We start from the raw sequence: 22,038 nt of genomic DNA, 5'->3' as shown, positions 1-22,038 counted from the left end.
CAGATCGAGTCTTTAGATGGACAATTCTGCCTACCGCTACCTACGATCATCGAATGTAACCAGATCCCAGACAACAGATCTGAAATCCCTACGCCAGATGTAGCAATCCATCACGCTCACTAGCCTTTGGGCATAGGGAGCATTGTGAAGTCCATTGATATGACGTCTCACTTTATGCCTATGCGGCATCAATAGTACAAAAAATAATGTTAAAAATAGTAAAAAAAAAAACAAAAAACCTGCTATACTCACCCTCCGTTGTCCGCTCGCGCCTACCGCCATCTTCCTTTCCCAGCGATGCTTTGCGAAATTACCCAGAAGACCTAGCGGTCTCGCGAGACCGCTGAGTCCTCTAGGTAATTTCGCAATGCATCCTGGGAACAGAAGATGGCGGCAGCCGCGCACCCATCGACACAGCGCCGTTGGATCCCAGGAGGCGGAGAGACGGGACGCTGAGGAGCAGCGACAAGAATGGTGAGTATGTTAAACTACAAGGGGCCCTCGGATCGTTAGGTGAGTATATGTTTATTTTTTATTTTTTAACCTGTGACATACGTGGCTGGGCAATATACTACATCACTGGGCAATATACTACGTGGCTCTGTGCTGTATACTACGTCACTGGGCAATATACTACGTGACTGGGCAATATACTACGTGGCTCTGTGATGTATACTATGTCGCTGTGCAATATACTACGTGACTGGGCAATATACTACGTGGCTGGACAATATACTACGTGGATCTGTGCTGTATACTACGTAACTGGGCAATATACTACGTCACTGGGCAATATACTACGTGGCTGGGCAATATACTACGTGGCTCTGTGCTGTATACTACATAACTGGGTAATATACTACGTCACTGGGCAATATACTACGTGGCTCTGTGCTGAATAGTGCATAACTGGGCAATATACTATGTGGCCGGGCAATATACTACGTGGCTCTGTGCTGAATAGTACATAACTGGGCAATATACTACGTAACTCGGCAATATACTACGTGGCTGGGCAATATACTACATGGCTCTGTGCTGTATACTACGTAACTAGGCAATATACTACGTAACTGGGCAATATACTATGTGGCTGGGCAATATACTACATGGCTCTGTGCTGTATACTACGTCACTGGGCAATATACTACGTGGCTGGGCAATATACTACGTGGCTGGCCAATACACTACGTCACTGGGCAATATACTATGTGGCTCTGTGCTGAATACTACATCGCTGTGCAATATACTACGTGGCTCTGCTGTATACTACGTTGCTGTGCAATATATTACGTGGCACTGTGCTGTATACTATGTGGGCTGTGCAATATACTACGTCACTGGGCAATATACTACTTGGCTGGGCAATATACTACGTGGCTGGGCTATATACTATGTCACTGGGCAATATACTACGTTTCTGGGCAATATACTACGTGGCTGGGCAATATAATACGTGGGCTGGGCAAAATACTACGTCGCTGGCCAATATACTACGTGGCTGGGCAATATATTACGTGGGCTGGGCAATATACTATGTCGCTGGGCAATATACTATGTCGCTGGGCAATATACTACGTCGCTGGGCAATATATTACGTGGACATGCATATTCTAGAATACCCGATGCGCTAGAATCGGGCCACTATCTAGTATATATATATACTTACCTTGTAATGTCTTCGCATCCTGTTCCGTCCAGATGTATCCGGATCCCAGAATTCCAAGTGGCGGAAGTTCACCTACCTCCATATTGGGACACCCAAGTGATGGGTATCTCAATATGGAAACTTCTGGTGGTACCAGCCTCTTGTGCGGTACCACCAGTGGAACACCGTCGCACCACACACACACGCACACACTGTATACGCCGTACACACCACACACACACTGTATACGCCATACGCAGCCCCTTGCACAGTACCACCAGCGGAACACAGTCGCAAACACGCCACCGCCGGGATCAGCCGAATGATTCACTGACCGCCGCCATCTTTGTACAGGAGGAGCGCATAGCACATAGGGCAGATAGGTCAAAGAAGAGAGCACAGATGGGAGAAGTCAGCACATGGGAAAAGAGAAAGTGGATAGGTGGGTGATCACATGGGGGGGGGGAGAGATTCTCAACGCTGCAATGCCTGCCCCCATAGTGACATTACCGCCCTCCAAATGCGATGGCATCGGGCCTCCATCTAGTCATAGTAGCATAGTTAGTAAGGCCGAAAAAAGACATTTGTCCATCCAGAGCCTATATTCCATCATAATAAATCCCCAGATGTACGTCCTTCTACAGAACCTAATAATTGTATGTTACAATATTGTTCTGCTCCAGGAAAACATCCAGGCCTCTCTTGAACCCCTCGATTGAGTTCGCCATCACCACCTCCTCAGGCAAGCAATTCCAGATTCTCACTGCCCTAACAGTAAAGAAACCTTCTCTCCTCCAGACGCAAAGAATGCCCCCTTGTGCCCGTCACCTTCCTTGGTATAAACAGATCCTCAGCGAGATATTTGTATTGTCCCCTTATATACTTATATACTTATACATGGTTATTAGATCGCCCCTCAGTCGTCTTTTTTCTAGACTAAATAATCCTAATTTCGCTAATCTATCTGGGTATTGTAGTTCTCCCATCCCCTTTATTAATTTTGTTGCCCTCCTTTGTACTCTCTCTAGTTCCATTATATCCTTCCTGAGCACCGGTGCCCAAAACTGGACACAGTACTCCATGTGCGGTCTAACTAGGGATTTGTACAGAGGCAGTATAATGCTCTCATCATGTGTATCCAGACCTCTTTTAATGCACCCCATGATCCTGTTTGCCTTGGCAGCTGCTGCTGTATATTCTTAATATATACTTACCTTGTAATGTCTTCACATCCTGTTCGATCCAGATGTGTCTGGATCCCAGAATTCCAAGCGGCGGAAGTTCACCGACCTCCATATTGGCACACCCAAGTGGTGGGTGTCTCAATATGGAAACTGCTGGTGGTATCAGCCTCTTGCCGCGGTACCACCAGGGAAACACTGTCCCACCACACACACACACATTGTATACACCGTACGCACCACACACACTGTATACGCATACGCACCACACAAACACATACGCACACTGTATACGCCGTACACAGCCTCTTGCGCGGTACCACCAGTGGAACACCATCATGAACACGCCACCGCCGGGATCAGCCGAATTATTCACTGACCGCCGCCATCTTTGTACAGGAGGAGCGCATGCGCAGCTTTAATGTGACCGCCACTTTCTGTCTGCACAATGATGGCGGCGGTCTGATTTACTGTGCCTGCGCGAATTCCACGCAGGCGCAGTGAATCATTCGGCTGATCCCGACAGATGCGGCAGATGCGCGACGTGTCTATAGGCAGAGGTCACATTAAAGGGGTTTCCCCAAGAACGAAAGTTCATTTAAAAAATTGTCTGTGTCTGACCTTGTACGGAGCATACCACATCTCCTGGTCAGGGGAGGAAACAAAAGACAGTACTGACATTACAGCAGGGGATCACAGAGGATTTCTTTTGTCAGATAAAATATTTCACTGACTGTTTTTAAACAATATTTTACCTCACAAAATGTATCCTCTGTGATCAAAGTGCATAGGGGTGAGAGAGACAAAGCACAGGGGGAAGACAGCTCAAACGGGACAGCACATGAGGGGAGAACACAGCACAGGAAAGAGAGAGACAGCAGACAAGGAGGATAGCACATGGGGTAGACAGGTCAAAGAAGAGAGCACAGACGGGAGAAGTCAGCACATGGGGAAAGAGAGAGTGGATAGGTGGGTGAGCACATGGGGGAGAGATTCTCAACGCTGCAAAGCCAGCCTCCATCGTGACATTGCCGCCCTCCCGATGTAATTATTATTATTTATTTATTTATTTATATAGCACCATTGGTTCCATGGTGCTGTACATGAGGACGGGCTACATACAAATTACAGATATCACTTACAGTAAGCAAACTAACAATTACAGACTGATACAGAGGGGCGAGGACCCTGCCCTTGCGGGCTTGCATTCTACAATAGCATCGGGCCTCCATCTAGTAGTAGTTGCATTCTTGTACATGGTGAACAGTATTATAGTAGTTATATTCTTATACATAGGGGCAGTATTATAGTAGTTATATTCTTGTACATAGGTGCAGTATTATAGTAGTTATATTTCTGTACATATGGGGCAGTATTATAGTAGTTATATTATTGTACATAGGAGCAGTATTATAGTAGTTATATTCTTGTACATATGGGGCAGTATTATAGTAGTTATATTCCTGTACATATGGGGCAGTATTATCGTAGCTATACAGTTGTGGCCAAAAGTATTGACACCCCTGCAATTCTGTCAGATAATACTCAGTTTCTTCCTGAAAATGATTGCAAACACAAATTCTTTGTTATTATTATCTTCATTTAATTTGTCTTAAAAAAACACAAAAAGAATTGTCCTAAAGCCAAATTGGATACAATTCCACGCCAAACATAAAAATGGGGTGGACAAAAGTAATGGCACTGTTCGAAAAATCATGTGATGCTTCTCTAATTTGTGTAATTAACAGCACCTGTAACTTACCTGTGGCACCTAACAGGTGTTGGCAATAACTAAATCACACTTGCAGCCAGTTGACATGGATTAAAGTGGACTCAACCTCTGTCCTGTGTCCTTGTGTGTACCACATTGAGCATGGAGAAAAGAAAGAAGACCAAAGAACTGTCTGAGGACTTGAGAAACCAAATTGTGAGGAAGCATGAGCAATCTCAAGGCTACAAGTCCATCTCCAAAGACCTGAATGTTCCTGTGTCTACCGTGCGCAGTGTCATCAAGAAGTTTAAAGCCCATGGCACTGTGGCTAACCTCCCTAGATGTGGACGGAAAAGAAAGATTGACAAGTAATTTCAACGCAAGATTGTGCGGATGTTGGATAAAGAACCTCGACTAACATCCAAACAAGTTCAAGCTAAACTGCAGTCCGAGGGTACAACAGTGTCAACCCGTACTATCCGTCGGCGTCTGAATGAAAAGGGAGTGTATGGTAGGTGTTATGAATAGGTAATTCAGAACCACAATGGACCTTGAAGTTCAGAGCACACAAAGTGACCTGACAATAACCATAAAACATAGGACGAGCTCTGAGACGTGGGAACTCTGCTGACCGCAATCCCTAATCCTATCACACCACACTAGAGGTAGCCGTGGATTGCGCCTAACGCTCCCTATGCAACTCGGCACAGCCTGAGAAACTAGCTAGGCCTGAAGATAGAAAAATAAGCCTACCTTGCCTCAGAGAAATTCCCCAAAGGAAAAGGCAGCCCCCCACATATAATGACTGTGAGTTAAGATGAAAATACAAACACAGAGATGAAATAGATTTAGCAAAGCGAGGCCCGACTTACTGAATAGACTGAGGATAGGAAAGATAGCTATGCGGTCAACACAAAAACCTACAAACAACCACGCAGAGGGGCAAAAAGACCCTCCGCACCGACTAACGGTACGGAGGTGCTCCCTCTGCGTCTCAGAGCTTCCAGCAAGCAAGAAAGCTTATGCTGAGCTGACAGGCCACAGGAACGATCCAGGAGGAAGCAAGACCAATACTAGAACATTGACTGGAGGCCAGGATCAAAGCACTAGTTGGAGTTAAATAGAGCAGCACCTAACGACTTAACCTCATCACCTGAGGAAGGAAACTCAGAAGCCGCAGTACCACTCACATCCACCAACGGAAGCCCATAGACAGAATCAGCCAAAGTACCACTTGTGACCACAGGAGGGAGCTCGACCACAGAATTCACAACAGTACCCCCCCTTGAGGAGGGGTCACCGAACCCTCACCAGAGCCCCCAGGCCGACCAGGATGAGCCATATGAAAGGCACGAACAAGATCGGCAGCATGGACATCAGAGGCAAAGACTTAACCAGATACTGGAGTTTCCGTCTCGAAACACGAGAATCCAAAATCTTCTCCACTATATACTCCAACTCCCCCTCCACCAAAACCGGGGCAGGAGGATCAACAGATGGAACCATAGGTGCCACGTATCTCCGCAACAATGACCTATGGAATACATTATGGATGGAAAAAGAATCTGGAAGGGTCAAACGAAAAGACACAGGATTAAGAACCTCAGAAATCCTATACGGACCAATGAAACGAGGCTTAAACTTAGGAGAGGAAACCTTCATAGGAATATAACGAGATGACAACCAAACCAAATCCCCGACACGAAGTCGAGGACCCACACAGCATCTGCGATTAGCAAAACGTTGAGCCTTCTCCTGGGACAAGGTCAAATTGTCCACTACATGAGTCCAAATCCGCTGCAACCTGTCCACCACAGTATCCACACCAGGACAGTCCGAAGACTCAACCTGCCCTGAAGAGAAACGAGGATGGAACCCAGAATTGCAGAAAAACGGCGAAACCAAGGTAGCCGAGCTGGCCCGATTATTAAGGGCGAACTCAGCCAACGGCAAAAAGGACACCCAATCATCCTGATCAGCAGAAACAAAACATCTCAGATATGTTTCCAAGGTCTGATTGGTTCGTTCAGTTTGGCCATTTGTCTGAGGATGGAAAGCCGAGGAAAAAGACAAATCAATGCCCATCCTAGCACAAAAGGCTCGCCAAAACCTCGAAACAAACTGGGAACCTCTGTCAGAAACGATGTTCTCTGGAATGCCATGTAAACGAACCACATGCTGGAAGAACAAAGGCACCAAATCAGAGGAGGAAGGCAATTTAGACAAGGGTACCAAATGGACCATCTTAGAGAAGCTAAACAAACTACCCAAATGACCGACATTTTTTGAGAGACGGGGAGATCCGAAATAAAATCCATAGAGATATGTGTCCAAGGCCTCTTCGGGACCGGCAAGGGCAAAAGCAACCCACTGGCACAAGAACAGCAGGGCTTAGCCCGAGCACAAATCCCACAGGACTGCACAAAAGAACGCACATCCCGCGACAGAGACGGCCATCAAAAGGATCTAGCCACTAAATCTCTGGTACCAAAGATTCCAGGATGACCAGCCAACACCGAACAATGAACCTCAGAGATAACTTTATTCGTCCACCTATCAGGGACAAACAGTTTCTCCGCTGGGCAACGATCAGGTTTATTAGCCTGAAATTTTTGCAGCACCCGCCGCAAATCAGGGGAGATGGCAGACACAATTACTCCCTCTTTGAGAATACCCGCCGGCTCAGGCAAACCCGGAGAGTCGGGCACAAAACTCCTAGACAGGGCATCCGCCTTCACATTTTTAGAGCCCGGAAGGTACGAAACCACAAAGTCAAAACGGGAGAAAAACAGCGACCAACGAGCCTGTCTAGGATTCAACCGTTTGGCAGACTCGAGATAAGTCAAGTTCTTGTGATCAGTCAAGACCACCACGCGATGCTTAGCTCCTTCAAGCCAATGACGCCACTCCTCGAATGCCCACTTTATGGCCAGCAACTCTCGATTGCCAACATCATAATTTCGCTCAGCAGGCGAAAACTTCCTGGAAAAGAAGGCGCATGGCTTCATCACTGAGCAATCAGAACCTCTTTGCGACAAAACAGCCCCTGCTCCAATTTCAGAAGCATCAACCTCGACCTGGAACGGAAGCGAAACATCTGGTTGACACAACACAGGAGCAGAAGAAAAACGACGCTTTAACTCTTGAAAAGCTTCCACAGCAGCAGAAGACCAATTGACCACATCAGCACCCTTCTTGGTCAAATCGGTCAATGGTTTAGCAATACTAGAGAAATTACAGATGAAGCGACGATAAAAATTAGCAAAGCCAAGGAACTTTTGCAGACTCTTCAGAGATGTCGGCTGAGTCCAATCATAAATGGCCTGGACCTTAACAGGGTCCATCTCGATAGTAGAAGGGGAAAAAATGAACCCCAAAAATGAAACCTTCTGAACACCAAAGAGACACTTTGATCCCTTCACAAACAAAGAATTAGCACGCAGGACCTGGAACACCATTCTAACCTGCTTCACATGAGACTCCCAATCATCCGAGAAGACCAAAATATCCAAGTATACAATCAGGAATTTATCCAGGTACTCTCGGAAGATGTCATGCATAAAGGACTGAAACACCGATGGAGCATTGGCAAGTCCGAAAGGCATAACTAGGTACTCAAAATGGCCTTTGGGCGTATTAAATGAAGTTTTCCATTCATCGCCCCGCTTAATACGCACAAGATTATATGCACCACGAAGATCTATCTTGGTGAACCAACTAGCCCCCTTAATCCGAGCAAACAAATCAGATAGCAGCGGCAAGGGGTACTGAAATTTGACTGTGATTTTATTTAGAAGGCGGTAATCTATACAAGGTCTCAGCAAACCATCCTTCTTGGCCACAAAAAAGAACCCTGCTCCCAATGGCGATGACGACGGGCGAATATGACCCTTCTCCAAAGATTATTTTACGTAACTCCGCATAGCGGCGTGCTCAGGTACAGATAAATTAAACAGTCGACCCTTAGGAAACTTACTACCAGGAATCAACTCGATAGCACAATCACAATCCCTATGCGGAGGTAGGGCATTGGACTTGGGCTCATCGAATGCATCCCGGTAATCAGACAAGAACTCTGGGACCTCAGAAGGAGTGGATGATGAGATAGACAGAAATGGAACATCACCATGCACCCCCTGACAACCCCAGCTGGACACAGACATTGATTTCCAATCTAATACTGGGTTATGGACTTGTAGCCATGGCAACCCCAACACGACCACATCATGCAGATTATGCAACACCAGAAAGCGAATAGCCTCCTGGTGCGCAGGAGCCATGCACATGGTCAGCTGGGTCCAATACTGAGGCTTATTCTTGACCAAAGGCGTAGCATCAATTCCTCTCAATGGAATAAGACACTGCAAGGGCTCCAGGACAAACCCACAGCGCCTAGCAAACTCCAAGTCCATCAAATTCAGGGCAGCGCCTGAATCCACAAATGCCATGACAGAATAGGAAGACAAAGAGCAGATCAAAGTAACGGACAAAAGAAATTTCGACTGTACCGTACCAATGGTGGCAGACTTAGCGAACCGCTTAGTGCGCTTAGGACAATCGGAGATAGCATGAGTGGAATCACCACAGTAGAAACACAGCCCATTCTGACGTCTGTGTTCTTGCCTTTCAGCTCTGGTCAAAGTCCTATCGCACTGCATAGGCTCAGGTTTATGCTCAGATAATACCGCCAAATGGTGCACAGATTTACGCTCACGTAAGCGTCGACCGATCTGAATGGCCAAAGACATAGACTCATTCAGACCAGCAGGCATAGGAAATCCCACCATGACATCCTTAAGGACTTCAGAGAGACCCTTTCTGAAAATAGCTGCCAGCGCACATTCATTCCATTGAGTGAGCACGGACCACTTTCTAAACTTCTGACAATAAATCTCTATCTCATCCTGACCCTGACACAGAGCCAGCAAATTTTTCTCTGCCTGATCCACTGAATTAGGTTCATCGTACAGTAATCCGAGTGCCAGAAAAAACGCATCAATATTACATAATGCAGGATCTCCTGGCGCAAGGGAAAATGCCCAGTCTTGAGGGTCGCCACGTAATAAAGAAATAATGATCTTAACTTGTTGAACTGGGTCACCAGAGGAGCGAGGTTTCAACGCCAGAAACAGTTTGCAATTATTTTTGAAACTCAGAAATTTAGCTCTATCTCCAGAAAACAAATCAGGAATAGGAATTTTAGGTTCTAACATAGGATTCTGAACCACTAAATCTTTAATGTTCTGTGCACTTATAGTGAGATTATCCATCAAAGAGGACAGACCCTGAATGTCCATGTCCACACCTGTGTCCTGAACCACCCAAATGTCTAGGGGGAAAAAAAGGCAAAACACAGTGCAAAGAAAAAAAAATGGTCTCAGAACTTCTTTTTTCCCTCTATTGAGAAGCATTAGTACTTTAGGCCTCCAGTACTGTTATGAATAGGTAATTCAGAACCACAATGGACCTTGAAGTTCAGAGCACACAAAGTGACCTGACAATAACCATAAAACATAGGACGAGCTCTGAGACGTGGGAACTCTGCTGACCGCAATCCCTAATCCTATCACACCACACTAGAGGTAGCCGTGGATTGCGCCTAACGCTCCCTATGCAACTCGGCACAGCCTGAGAAACTAGCTAGGCCTGAAGATAGAAAAATAAGCCTACCTTGCCTCAGAGAAATTCCCCAAAGGAAAAGGCAGCCCCCCACATATAATGACTGTGAGTTAAGATGAAAATACAAACACAGAGATGAAATAGATTTAGCAAAGCGAGGCCCGACTTACTGAATAGACCGAGGATAGGAAAGATAGCTATGCAGTCAACACAAAAACCTACAAACAACCACGCAGAGGGGCAAAAAGACCCTCCGCACCGACTAACGGTACGGAGGTGCTCCCTCTGCGTCTCAGAGCTTCCAGCAAGCAAGAAAAACCAATATAGCAAGCTGGACAGAAAATAAAGCAAACAAAAGTAACACAAGCAGAACTTAGCTTATGCTGAGCTGACAGGCCACAGGAACGATCCAGGAGGAAGCAAGAACAATACTAGAACATTGACTGGAGGCCAGGATCAAAGCACTAGGTGGAGTTAAATAGAGCAGCACCTAACGACTTAACCTCATCACCTGAGGATGGAAACTCAGAAGCCGCAGTACCACTCACATCCACCAACGGAAGCCCATAGACAGAATCAGCCGAAGTACCACTTGTGACCACAGGAGGGAGCTCGACCACAGAATTCACAACAGGTAGGAGACCCAGGAAGACCCCACTTCTTACCCCAAGACATAAAAAAGCCAGGCTGGAGTTTGCCAAAACTTACTTGAAAAGACCTAAAACGTTTTGGAAGAATGTTCTCTGGTCAGATGAGTCAAAAGTAGAGCTTTTTGGGCATCAACATAGAGTTTACAGGAGAAAAAAAGGCATTCAAAGAAAAGAACACGGTCCCTACAGTCAAACATGGCGGAGGTTCCCTGATGTTTTGGGGTTGCTTTGCTGCCTCTGGCACTGGACTGCTTGACCATGTGCATGGCATTATGAAGTCTGAAGACTACCAACAAATTTTGCAGCATAATGTAGGGCCCAGTGTGAGAAAGCTGGGTCTCCCTCAGAGGTCATGGGTCTTCCAGCAGGACAATGACCCAAAACACACTTCAAAAAGCACTAGAAAATGGTTTGAGAGAAAGCACTAGAGACTTCTAAGTTGGCCAGCAATGAGTCCAGACCTGAATCCCATAGAACACCTGTGGAGAGATCTAAAAATGGCAGTTTGGAGAAGGCACCCTTCAAATATCAGGGACCTGGAGCAGTTTGCCAAAGAAGAATGGTCTAAAATTCCAGCAGAGCATTGTAAGAAACTCATTGATGGTTACCGGAAGCGGTTGGTCGCAGTTATTTTGGCTAAAGGTTGTGCAACCAAGTATTAGGCTGAGGGTGCCAATACTTTTGTCTGGCCTATTTTTGAAGTTTTGTGTGAAATGATCAATATTTTGCTTTTTGCTTCATTCTCTTTTGTGTTTTTTCATTTAAGACAAATTAAATGAAGATAATAATACCAAAGAATTTGTGATTGCAATCATTTTTAGGAAGAAACTGAGTATTATCTGACAGAATTGCAGGGGTGTCAATACTTTTGGCCACAACTGTATTCTTCTACGTAGTAAGCAGTATTATAGTAGTTATATTCTTGTGCATAGGGTTAGTATTATAATAGTTATATTCTTGTATATTTCACTATCTTGTCACTGTTAGTAGCTTTTTCCACGTGGTATTGCTGTAGTGAAATCACTCGCAGTTATTATTGTGTATTAGTACTGAGGTCATGGATTCATGGCTAATAGATTGGTTATGCTTTACTATTGAATCTAGTTCAGAAAGTAACAAATGGACATCTTTGGTTGTCACATGGACAGGGATCCTGGAAGATGCCGAAAATCTCCCTGGGATGAGTTTAATGTAATGCTATGATTTACATACTTTAGGCTGGCATTAGTACTTGAACCTCTGGTCCATCCATGCTCTTAGTCCACCACGCCTTTCATCTTCTGCTCCTTGGTCTATATTCACATTGTTTTATGTCTTTCAATCCATCAATCATCTTCTAATTATCTGTTCATCAAAGGGGGGGGGGGGCAAGAACATCAATGGCGGCCCCTGATTTGCAGAGTAGATATAGATATAGATATAGAATTTCTCATTTCAAAGGATTTCTTCTGTATTATTTCATGCCTGCCGAGGTGACATAAAATATGGTGAAGGTGACATATCCACCAATGAGAAGTCACCAGTTGAGGATGGGATGAGAGATGAAGAGGAAGCTAAAAACACACAGCATCACTTCACACGATTTCCGAAAAAGCTTTGATTTTCTTTGACGGTTGCAGGAAAGACAAATAATTTGGATCATTTATTCCTTCACTGATGATTAAGATCCGCTGCTGGCAGCTCTTGTGCAATTGCCGCTCAATGACATCCCAGATGTGCTCAATGGAATACAAGTCCGGAAATTCTGCAGTCATAGGAGGCCATGTTTAGGCCTTGCAGGCTGCTCACAGTAGCTTGAGCAACACTGCCTGGTGATGTTGAGTTTAAAAACTGCTCCTGGGACAGTTTGGAGAAATGGCGATACCACTGGTTCCACAACCAAATCAATGTAATGCCGAGCTTTAAGTGCACCAGGAAGAAAGACTAGAAAGGTTTCGCTACCATACATTATACCACCCCACAACATCAGCCCTGGAGTAGGACTGGTGTGACATTCCCTCACAAAGGCCTCTTCATAGTGTTGCCAGCTTTTCCTCCAGATAAAGACTGTGGGCTATAACGAAGCAATGGAGGATGGAATGGAGGTCTACCCTCTTCAGTCCTTATTTTTTCTTGGATGCAATGATAGCCAGAAATTGAACTGTAGATAAAATAATAGAATCCCGGCACTCACATGCATTGAAGTTCATTTAATGCACATATGAAAAGCCAAATCACAGAGGTTTCAGCCCATCCCAGGCTTTCATCAAAAATGGTGCAGGGTTATACTGATACATTTACATCTGATAATGCACAGGAAATGACATCAATATGTTAACCCCTTAGCGACCGCCGATACGCTTTTTAACGGCGGCCGCTAAGGGTACTTAAACCACAGCGCCGTTAATTAACGGCGCTGTGGAAAAAGTGAATAGCGCCCCCCAGAGTCGGATTTTCTCTGGGGTCTCGGCTGCCGGGGGTAGCCAAGACCCCAGAGAACATGATTTGGGGGGTTTTTAACCCACCCCGCATTTGCGATCGCCGGTAATTAACCGTTTACTGGCGATCGCAAAAAAAAAAAACGCGATCTCTTTTTAATTTCTCTGTCCTCTGATGTGATCGCACATCAGAGGACAGAGAAATAGGGGGATTCGGGGACCCTACAATACTCACCTGTGCTCCTGGATCCTCTTGCTGCTCCTCCTGGCCGCCGGCAGAAGAAAATGGCGGGCGCATGCGCAGTGCGCCCGCCATCTGTCTCCATCTGCCGGCCGGCAGGAGAACAGCAGTTGGGGCTAAAATTAGGGTTAGGGTTAGGGGTAGGGTTAGGGGTAGGGTTAGGGGTAGGGTTAGGGGTAGGGTTAGGGGTAGGGTTAGGGGTAGGGCTAGGGTTAGGGTTAGGGCTAGGGCTAGGGTTAGGGCTAGGGTTAGGGTTAGGGCTGGGGCTAAATTTAGGGTTGGGGCTAAATTTAGGGTTAGGGTTGGGGCTAAATTTAGGGTTAGGCTTCTTTCACACTTACGTCAGTACGGGGCCGTCGCAATGCGTCGGCCCGACATACCGACGCACGTTGTGAAAATTGTGCACAACGTGGGCAGCAGCTGTAGTTTTTCAACGCATCCGCTGCCCAATCTATGTCCTGGGGAGGAGGGGGCGGAGTTACGGCCACGCATGCGCGGTCAGAAATGGCGGATGCGACGTACAAAAAAAGTTTCATTCAACTTTTTTTGTGCCGATGGACCGCCAAAACACAACTGATCCAGTGCACGACGGACGCGACGTGTGGCCATCCGTCACGATCCATCGGCAATACAAGTCTATGGGCAAAAAACGCATCCTGCGGGCACATTTGCAGGATCCGTTTCTTGTCCAAAATGACGGATTGCGACGGAATGCCAAACAACGCAAGTGTGAAAGTAGCCTTAGGGCTAGGGTTAGGGTTGGGGCTAAAGTTAGGGCTAGGGTTGGGACTAAAGTTAGGGTTAGAGCTGGGATTAGGGTTAGGGTTTGGATTAGGGTTGGTATTAGGGTTAGGGTTGGCATTAGGGTTACGCTTGGGATTAGGGTTAGTTTTGGGATTAGGGTTAAGGTTAGGGTTGTGATTAGGGGTGTATTGGGATTAGGGTTAGGTTTGAGGTTAGTGTTGAGATTAGGATTAGGGGTGTGTTGGATTTAGGGTTTTGATTAAGGTTATGGTTAGGGTTGACATTAGGGTTGTTTTGGGGTAAGGGTTGTGATTATGGTTAGGCTTAGTGATTAGGATTATGGATCAGGTTGGGATTAGGGTTAGGGGTGTGTTGGGGTTAGGGTTGGAGCTAGAATTAGGGGGTTTCCACTGTTTAGTTACATCAGGGGGTCTCCAAACACGACAGCCAATTTTGCGCTCAAAAAGTCAAATGGTGCTCCCTCCCTTCTGAGCTCTGCCGTGCGCCCAAACAGTGGGTTACCCCCACATATGGTGCATCAGCGTACTCGGGATAAATTGGACAACAACTTCTGGGGTCCAATTTCTCTTGTTACCCTTGTGAAAATAAAAACTTGGGGGCTACAATATCTTTTTTGTGAAAAAAAAATATTTTTTATTTTCACGACTCTGCATTCTAAACTTCTGTGAAGCACTTGGGCATTCAAAGTTCTCACCACACATCTAGATAAGTTCCTTGGGGGGTCTAGTTTCCAAAATGGGGTCACTTGTGGGGGGTTACTACAGTTTAGGTACATCAGGGGCTCTGCAATCGCAACATAATGCCCACAGACCATTCTATCAAAGTCTGCATTCCAAAGCGGCGCTCCTTCCTTCCAAGCTCTGCCGTGCGCCCAAACAGTGGTTTACCCCCACATATGGGGTACCAGCATACTCAGGACAAATTGGACAACAACTTTTGGGGTCCAATTTCTCTTGTTACCCTTGTGAAAATAAAAACTTGGGGGCTAAAAAATCTTTTTTGTGGAAAAAAAAATATTTTTTATTTTCACGGCTCTGCATTATAAACTTCTGTGAAGCACTTGGGCATTCAAGGTTCTCACCACACATCTAGATAAGTTCCATGGGGGGTCTAGTTTCCAAAATGGTGTCACTTGTGGGGAGTTTCCACTGTTTAGGCACATCAGGGGCTCTCCAAATGCGACATGGCGTCCAATCTCAACTCCAGCCAATTCTACATTGAAAAAGTAAAACGGCACTCCTTCTCTTCCAAGCTCTGCGGTGCGCCCCAACAGTGGTTTACCCCCACATATTGGGTATCAGCATACTCAGGAGAAATTGCACAACAACTTTAGTGGTCTAATTTCTCCTGTTACCCTTGTGAAAATAAAAATTTGTGGGCAAAAAGATCATTTTTGTAGAAAAAATGCGATTTTTTTTTTCACGGCTCTACATTATAAACTTCTGTGAAGCACATGGGGGTTCAAAGTGCTCACCACACATCTAGATATGTTCCTAAAGGGGTCTAGTTTCCAAAATGGGGTCACTTGTGGGGGGTTTCCACTGTTTAGGCACATCAGAGGCTCTCCAAACGCGACATGGTGTCCAATCTCAATTCCAGCCAATTCTACATTGAAAAAGTAAAACGGCGCTCCTTCACTTCCAAGCTCTGCGGTGCGCCCAAACAGTGGTTTACCCTCACATATGGGGTATCGACGTATTCAGGAGAAATCGCACAACAACTTTTGTGGTCTAATTTCTCCTGTTACCCTTGTGAAAATAAGAATTTGTCGGCGAAAAGATCATTTTTGTGTAAACAAAAGCGATTTTTTATTTTCACGGCTCTACGTTATAAACTTCTGTGAAGCACTTCGGGGTTCAAAGTGCTCACCACACATCTAGATAAGTTCCTTAAGGGGTCTAGTTTCCAAATTGGTGTCACTTGTGGGGAGTTTCCACTGTTTAGGTACATCAGGGGCTCTCTAAACGTGACATGGTGTCCGATCTCAATTCCAGCCAATTCTGCATTGAAAAAGTCAAACGGCGCTCCTTCACTTCTAAGTTCTGCGGTGCGCCCAAAAAGTGGTTTACCCCCACATATGGGGTATTGGCGTATTCAGGAGAAATTGCATAACAAAATTTATGGTTACATTTCTGTTTTTACACTTGTGAAACTAAAAAAAATGGTTCTGAATTAAGATGTTTGCAAAAAAAAGTTAAATGTTCATTTTTTCCTTCCACATTGTTTCAGTTCCTGTGAAGCACGTAAAGGGTTAATAAACTTCTTGAATGTGGTTTTGAGAACCTTGAGGGGTGTAGTTTTTAGAATGGTGTCACACTTGGGTATTTTCTATCATATAGACCCCTCAAAATGACTTCAAATGTGATGTGGTCCCTAAAAAAAAAATGGTGTTGTAAAAATGAGAAATTGCTGGTCAACTTTTAACCCTTATAACTCCCTAACAAAAAAAAATTTTTTGTTTCCAAAATTGTGCTGATGTAAAGTAGACATGTGGGAAATGTTATTTATTAACTATTTTTCGTGACATATCTCTCTGATTTAAGGGCATAAAAATACAAAGTTTGAAAATTGCAAAATTTTAAAAATTTTCACCATATTTCCGTTTTTTTTCATAAATAATCGCAAGTAATATCGAAGAAATGTTACCACTAACATGAAGTACAATATGTCATGAAAAAACAATCTCAGAATCAGCGGGATCCGCTGAAGCGTTCCAGAGTTATAACCTCATAAAGTGACAGTGGTCAGAATTGCAAAAATTGGCCTGGTCATTAAGTACCAAATTGGCTCTGTCACTAAGGGGTTAAACAAGCACATGGAAAAATATACAGAAAAATATATAGATTATACATTTGAACAGGTATTACGTAATAATCCAATACACTATATAAAAAAAATAATAAAAAAAATGTAAAAAAAAACCTTTTAAAATACTTTAAAAAAAACCCGGAAGCAATGTATCCATAAAATCAATGCACGCAACATATATATATATATATATATATATATATATATATATATATATATATATATATATATATATATATATATATATATATATATATATATGTATATATGTATATATATACATATATATATATATATATATACATATATATATATATGTATATATATATATATATACATATGTATATATATACATATATATATATATATATATATATATATATATATATATATATATATACAGTAAAGACCAAAATTTTGGACACAACTTCTCGTTTAAAGATTTTTCTGTGTTTTCATGACTATGAAAGTTGTACATTCACACAGAAGGCATCAAAACTGTGAATTAACACGTGTGGGATTATATGCTTAACAAAAAAGTGTGAAACAACTGAAATTATGTCTTATATTCTAGGTTCTTAAAAGTAGCCACCTTTTGCTTTGATGACTGCTTTGCACACTCTTGGCATTCTCTTGATGATCTTCAAGAGGTAGTCACCGGGAATGGTCTTACAACAATCTTGAAGGAGTTCCCAGAGATGCTTAGCACTTGTTGGCCCTTTTGCCTTCACTCTGCGGTCCAGCTCACCCCAAACCATCTCGATTGGGTTCAGGTCTGGTGACTGTGGAGGCCAGGTCATCTGGTGTAGCACCCCATCACTCTCCTTCTTGGTCAAATAGCCATTACACAGCCTGGAGGTGTGTTTGGGGTCATTGTCCTGTTGAAAAATAAATGATAGTCCAACTAAATGCAAACCGGATGGAATAGCATGCTGCTGCAAGATGCTGTAGTAGCCATGCTGGTTCAGTATGCCTTCAATATTGAATAAATCCCCAACAGTGTCACCAGCAAAGCACCCCCACACCATCACACCTCCTCCTCCATGCTTCACGGTGGGAACCTGGCATGTAGAGTCCATCCGTTCACCTTTTCTGCGTCGCACAAGGACACGGTGGTTGGAACCACTGGTCTAATGTCCATTCCTTGTGTTCTTTAGTCCAAAAAAGTCTCTTCTGCTTGTTGCCTGTCCTTAGCAGTGGTTTCCTAGCAGCTATTTTACCATGAAGGCCTGCTGCACAAAGTCTCCTCTTAACAGTTGTTGTAGAGATGTGTCTGCTGCTAGAACTCTGTGTGGCATTGACCTGGTCTCTAATCTGAGCTGCTGTTAACCTGCGATTTCTGATGCTGGTGACTCGGATAAACTTATCCTCAGAAGCAGAGGTGACTCTTGGTCTTCCTTTCCTGGGGCTGTCCTCATGTGAGCCAGTTTCTTTGTAGCGCTTGATGGTTTTTGCCACTGCACTTGGGGACACTTTCAATGTTTGCCCAATTTTTTGGACTGACTGACATTCATTTCTTAAAGTAATGATGGCCACTCGTTTTTCTTTACTTAGCTGCTTTTTTCTTGCCATAATACAAATTCTAACAGTCTATCAGCTGTGTATCCACCAGACTTCTGCACACCACAACTGATGGTCCCAACCCCATTTATAAGGCAAGAAATCCCACTTATTAAACCTGACAGGGCACACCTGTGAATTGAAAACCATTCCCGGTGACTACCTCTTGAAGCTCATCAAGAGAATGTGCAAAGCAGTCATCAAAGCAAAAGGTGGCTACTTTGAAGAACCTAGAATATAAGACATATCTTCAGTTGTTTCAAACTTTTTTGTTAAGTATATAATTACACATGTGTTAATTCAAAGTTGTGATGCCCTCAGTGTGAATGTACAATTCTCACAGTCATGAAAATACAGAAAAATATTTAAATGAGAAGGTGTGTCCAAATTTTTGGTCTGTAGTGTGTGTGTGTGTGTGTGTGTGTGTGTGTGTGTGTGTGTGTGTGTGTTTTGCATGTACTAATAGTATTCTAACTTTGGGGGGTTAAGGTTTCTATTAAGTTTTTTGAAAAGTTTATTTTGAAAACTTTTTTTTTTAAGTTTGATTGGTCTTTCATATGTGCATCAAATGAACTTCAATGCATGTGAGTGCCGGAATTCTATTTTATCTACTGCTATTTCTCCATGAGTAACACTACGGAAAATGTAGTGCTGACCCACTTTTTTCTTTGTATTGGAAATTTAACTGGAGACCATGTGAGCAACACTTTGAAGATGCCTTCATGAGGGAATGTCACACCACTCCAACATACATCCATTTTTCCAAAGTGTCCCTAGAGTTGTTTGCCAACAACACCACCAGGCAGCATATTTCTAGTGCTATTGTGAGCAGCATGCATGGCTTAAAAATGCCACCATCGGCTGCAGCGTCTCCAGACTTGTTTGCCATTCGGCACATCTAGGACGTCATTGGTCAGCAATTGCCCAGGGAGCTGCCAGCAGCAGATCTTGATGATTTGACCAAGTGCATTCAATGGCAGAACATTCCTCAGATGACCATTAATAACCTCACTGATAACAGCAGAGGCTGTAAGTGCGGGGATTTCTGCACATAATTTTGTTTTCATTTTTTAATTATTTTCAGATCACTTCCATATCTATCCACCCTGTGATTTCTAGAATTCCATGAATTTTCCTAAATGATGTTGCAATTTCAATGTTGAGTAGCGTATATGGTAAATATGTGCAGAGGTAGTTGAACGTTTGTGAAACCTTCAGAATTTTCCTTGTTTCTGCATAAATTTGATTTAAACCAATCAGATTTTCAGACAAATTCTATAAGTAAAGTGAATCAAGTCAAACAATTGAGTCAAATATATTAGACTTTGTCATATTTAAATGAGAACAATGATCCAATATCATATGTTTGTTTGTGATAAAAGTATGTGAACATTGGGGCGGCATGGTGGCGCAGTGGTTAGCACTGCAGCCTTGCAGCGCTGGAGTCCTGGGTTCAAACCCCACCAAGGACAACATCTGCAAGGAGTTTTGCGTGGGTTTTCTTGGGGCACTCTGGTTTCCTCCCACATTCCAAAGACATACTGATAGGGAATTTAGATTGTGAGCCCCATCAGGGACAGTGATGATAATGCGTGCAAATGTAAATGTAAAGCGCTGTGGAATATGTTAGCGCTATATAAAAATAAAGATTATTATTATGGATTAGCAGATAATTTAAAGGTGAAATTAAAGTCTGGTGTTTTCAGTCAATCAGATGTGAGTGGGCAATCTATTACACCGTGTACCAAAATATTATGGAAATTGGATTTAAGTGTCATAAAGATTTAATTGTTTTGTTTTTCAAATGAACTCATGGATGGTATTGTGTATCAGGGCTCAATGGATCACTGAAATCAATCATAAACACATGTGATAATTAGTTTTCCAGGTGATTCTAATTAAAGGAAAACTACTTAAAAATGATGTTCCACATAATTAAGCAGGCCACAGGTTTCATGCAATATGGGAAATAAAAAGGATCTCTCTGCTGCTGAAAAGCGTTAAATAGTGCAATGCCTTGGGCAAGGTATGAAAACATTAGATATTTCACGAAAACTTAAGAGTGATCATCATACTGTGAAGAGATTTGTGACTGAAACAGAGCATAGACAGAGTTCATGCAGATAAAGACATAATGAGGAAGGTTTCTGCCAGACAAATTCATTGGATTATGAGAGCAGCTGCCAAAATATCATTACAAAGCAGCAAACAGTTATTTGAAGCTGCTGGTGCCTCTGGACTCCCTCGAACCTCAAAGTGTAGGACCCTTCAAAGGCATGTTGTGGTGCATAAACCTACTATTCGGCCACCCCTATACAGTGTTCATAAGCAGAAACGGTTGCAGTGAGCCCAGACATACATAAAGACTGATTTTCAAACAGTCTTGTTTACTGGCGAGTGTCGAGTAACCCTGGATGGTCAAGATGGATGGAGTAGTGGATGTTTGGTGGATGGCCACCATGTCCCAACAAGGCTGCGATGTCAGCAAGGAGGTGGAGGAGTCATGTCTTATAGTGTGAGAAAACAGATAGACCGCACCACCGCCTGTTAATCTCAGTGGAAACTGCTCACCTGCAGTGAAAGTCAGATCTTCAGATCTCGGGTGCTGTGCCAGACATCCATGTAGACTTGTTCATTTGCAAAGAAGAAAAAGGCAGCACTCACCGATCATCCGAGACAGGTAAATTTATTCACACACGGTAAAAATCTTCACGGCCGGGGGTGCTGTACAATGAGAGCGGCAAGCCTGACGACGGTCGTTTCGCGCCTAGTGGTTGCTTCTACGGGTCAGTGTCTTAGGCCGGAATCGTGGGGAAACAGCTGGTATGGCCCTTTAAGGTTCCTGAAGGTGTGAAAATGACCTCTGCAAAGTATATGGAGTTTCTGACTGAAAACTTTCTTTCATGGTATAAAAAGCAGAAACGTGCCTTCAGGAGCAAAATCATCTTCATGCATGACAATGCACCATCTCATCTTGCAAAGAATACCTCTGAGTCATTGGCTGCTATGGGCATAAAAGGAGATAAACTCATGATGTGGGCACCATCTTCCCCTGACCTCAACCCTATAGAGAATCTTTGGGGTATCCTCAAGCAAAAGATATATGAGGGTGGGAGGCAGTTCACATCAAAACAGCAGTTCTGGGATTTAACCACGCTCAAGAGTTCATATGAGTTCATGCAGCCAGGGGGCGCAGCTTTGGTTATGGCATCGATAGTCACTGAACCTCCGTTCATTCATTCCTTATTAGCAGTGCTCCCGGTTGTAAAATGTAAATGCCCCCAGATATGGATTACTGCGTGGGACTTGACTGTATGGCGGACATGTATGGGATATTGTTTTTTATTTTGGATTTTTTTACAGGAGAACGAGGGCTTCACTTGGATTGAGAATACAATAAATATGTTAAAACCTGTGTGTTTCATTATTTCATTATAA

The sequence above is a fragment of the Ranitomeya imitator genome, chromosome 2, assembly GCF_032444005.1.
Source record: "Ranitomeya imitator isolate aRanImi1 chromosome 2, aRanImi1.pri, whole genome shotgun sequence".
NCBI classification, from domain to species: domain Eukaryota; kingdom Metazoa; phylum Chordata; class Amphibia; order Anura; family Dendrobatidae; genus Ranitomeya; species Ranitomeya imitator.
Note: the sequence above shows the minus strand (reverse complement) of the source record.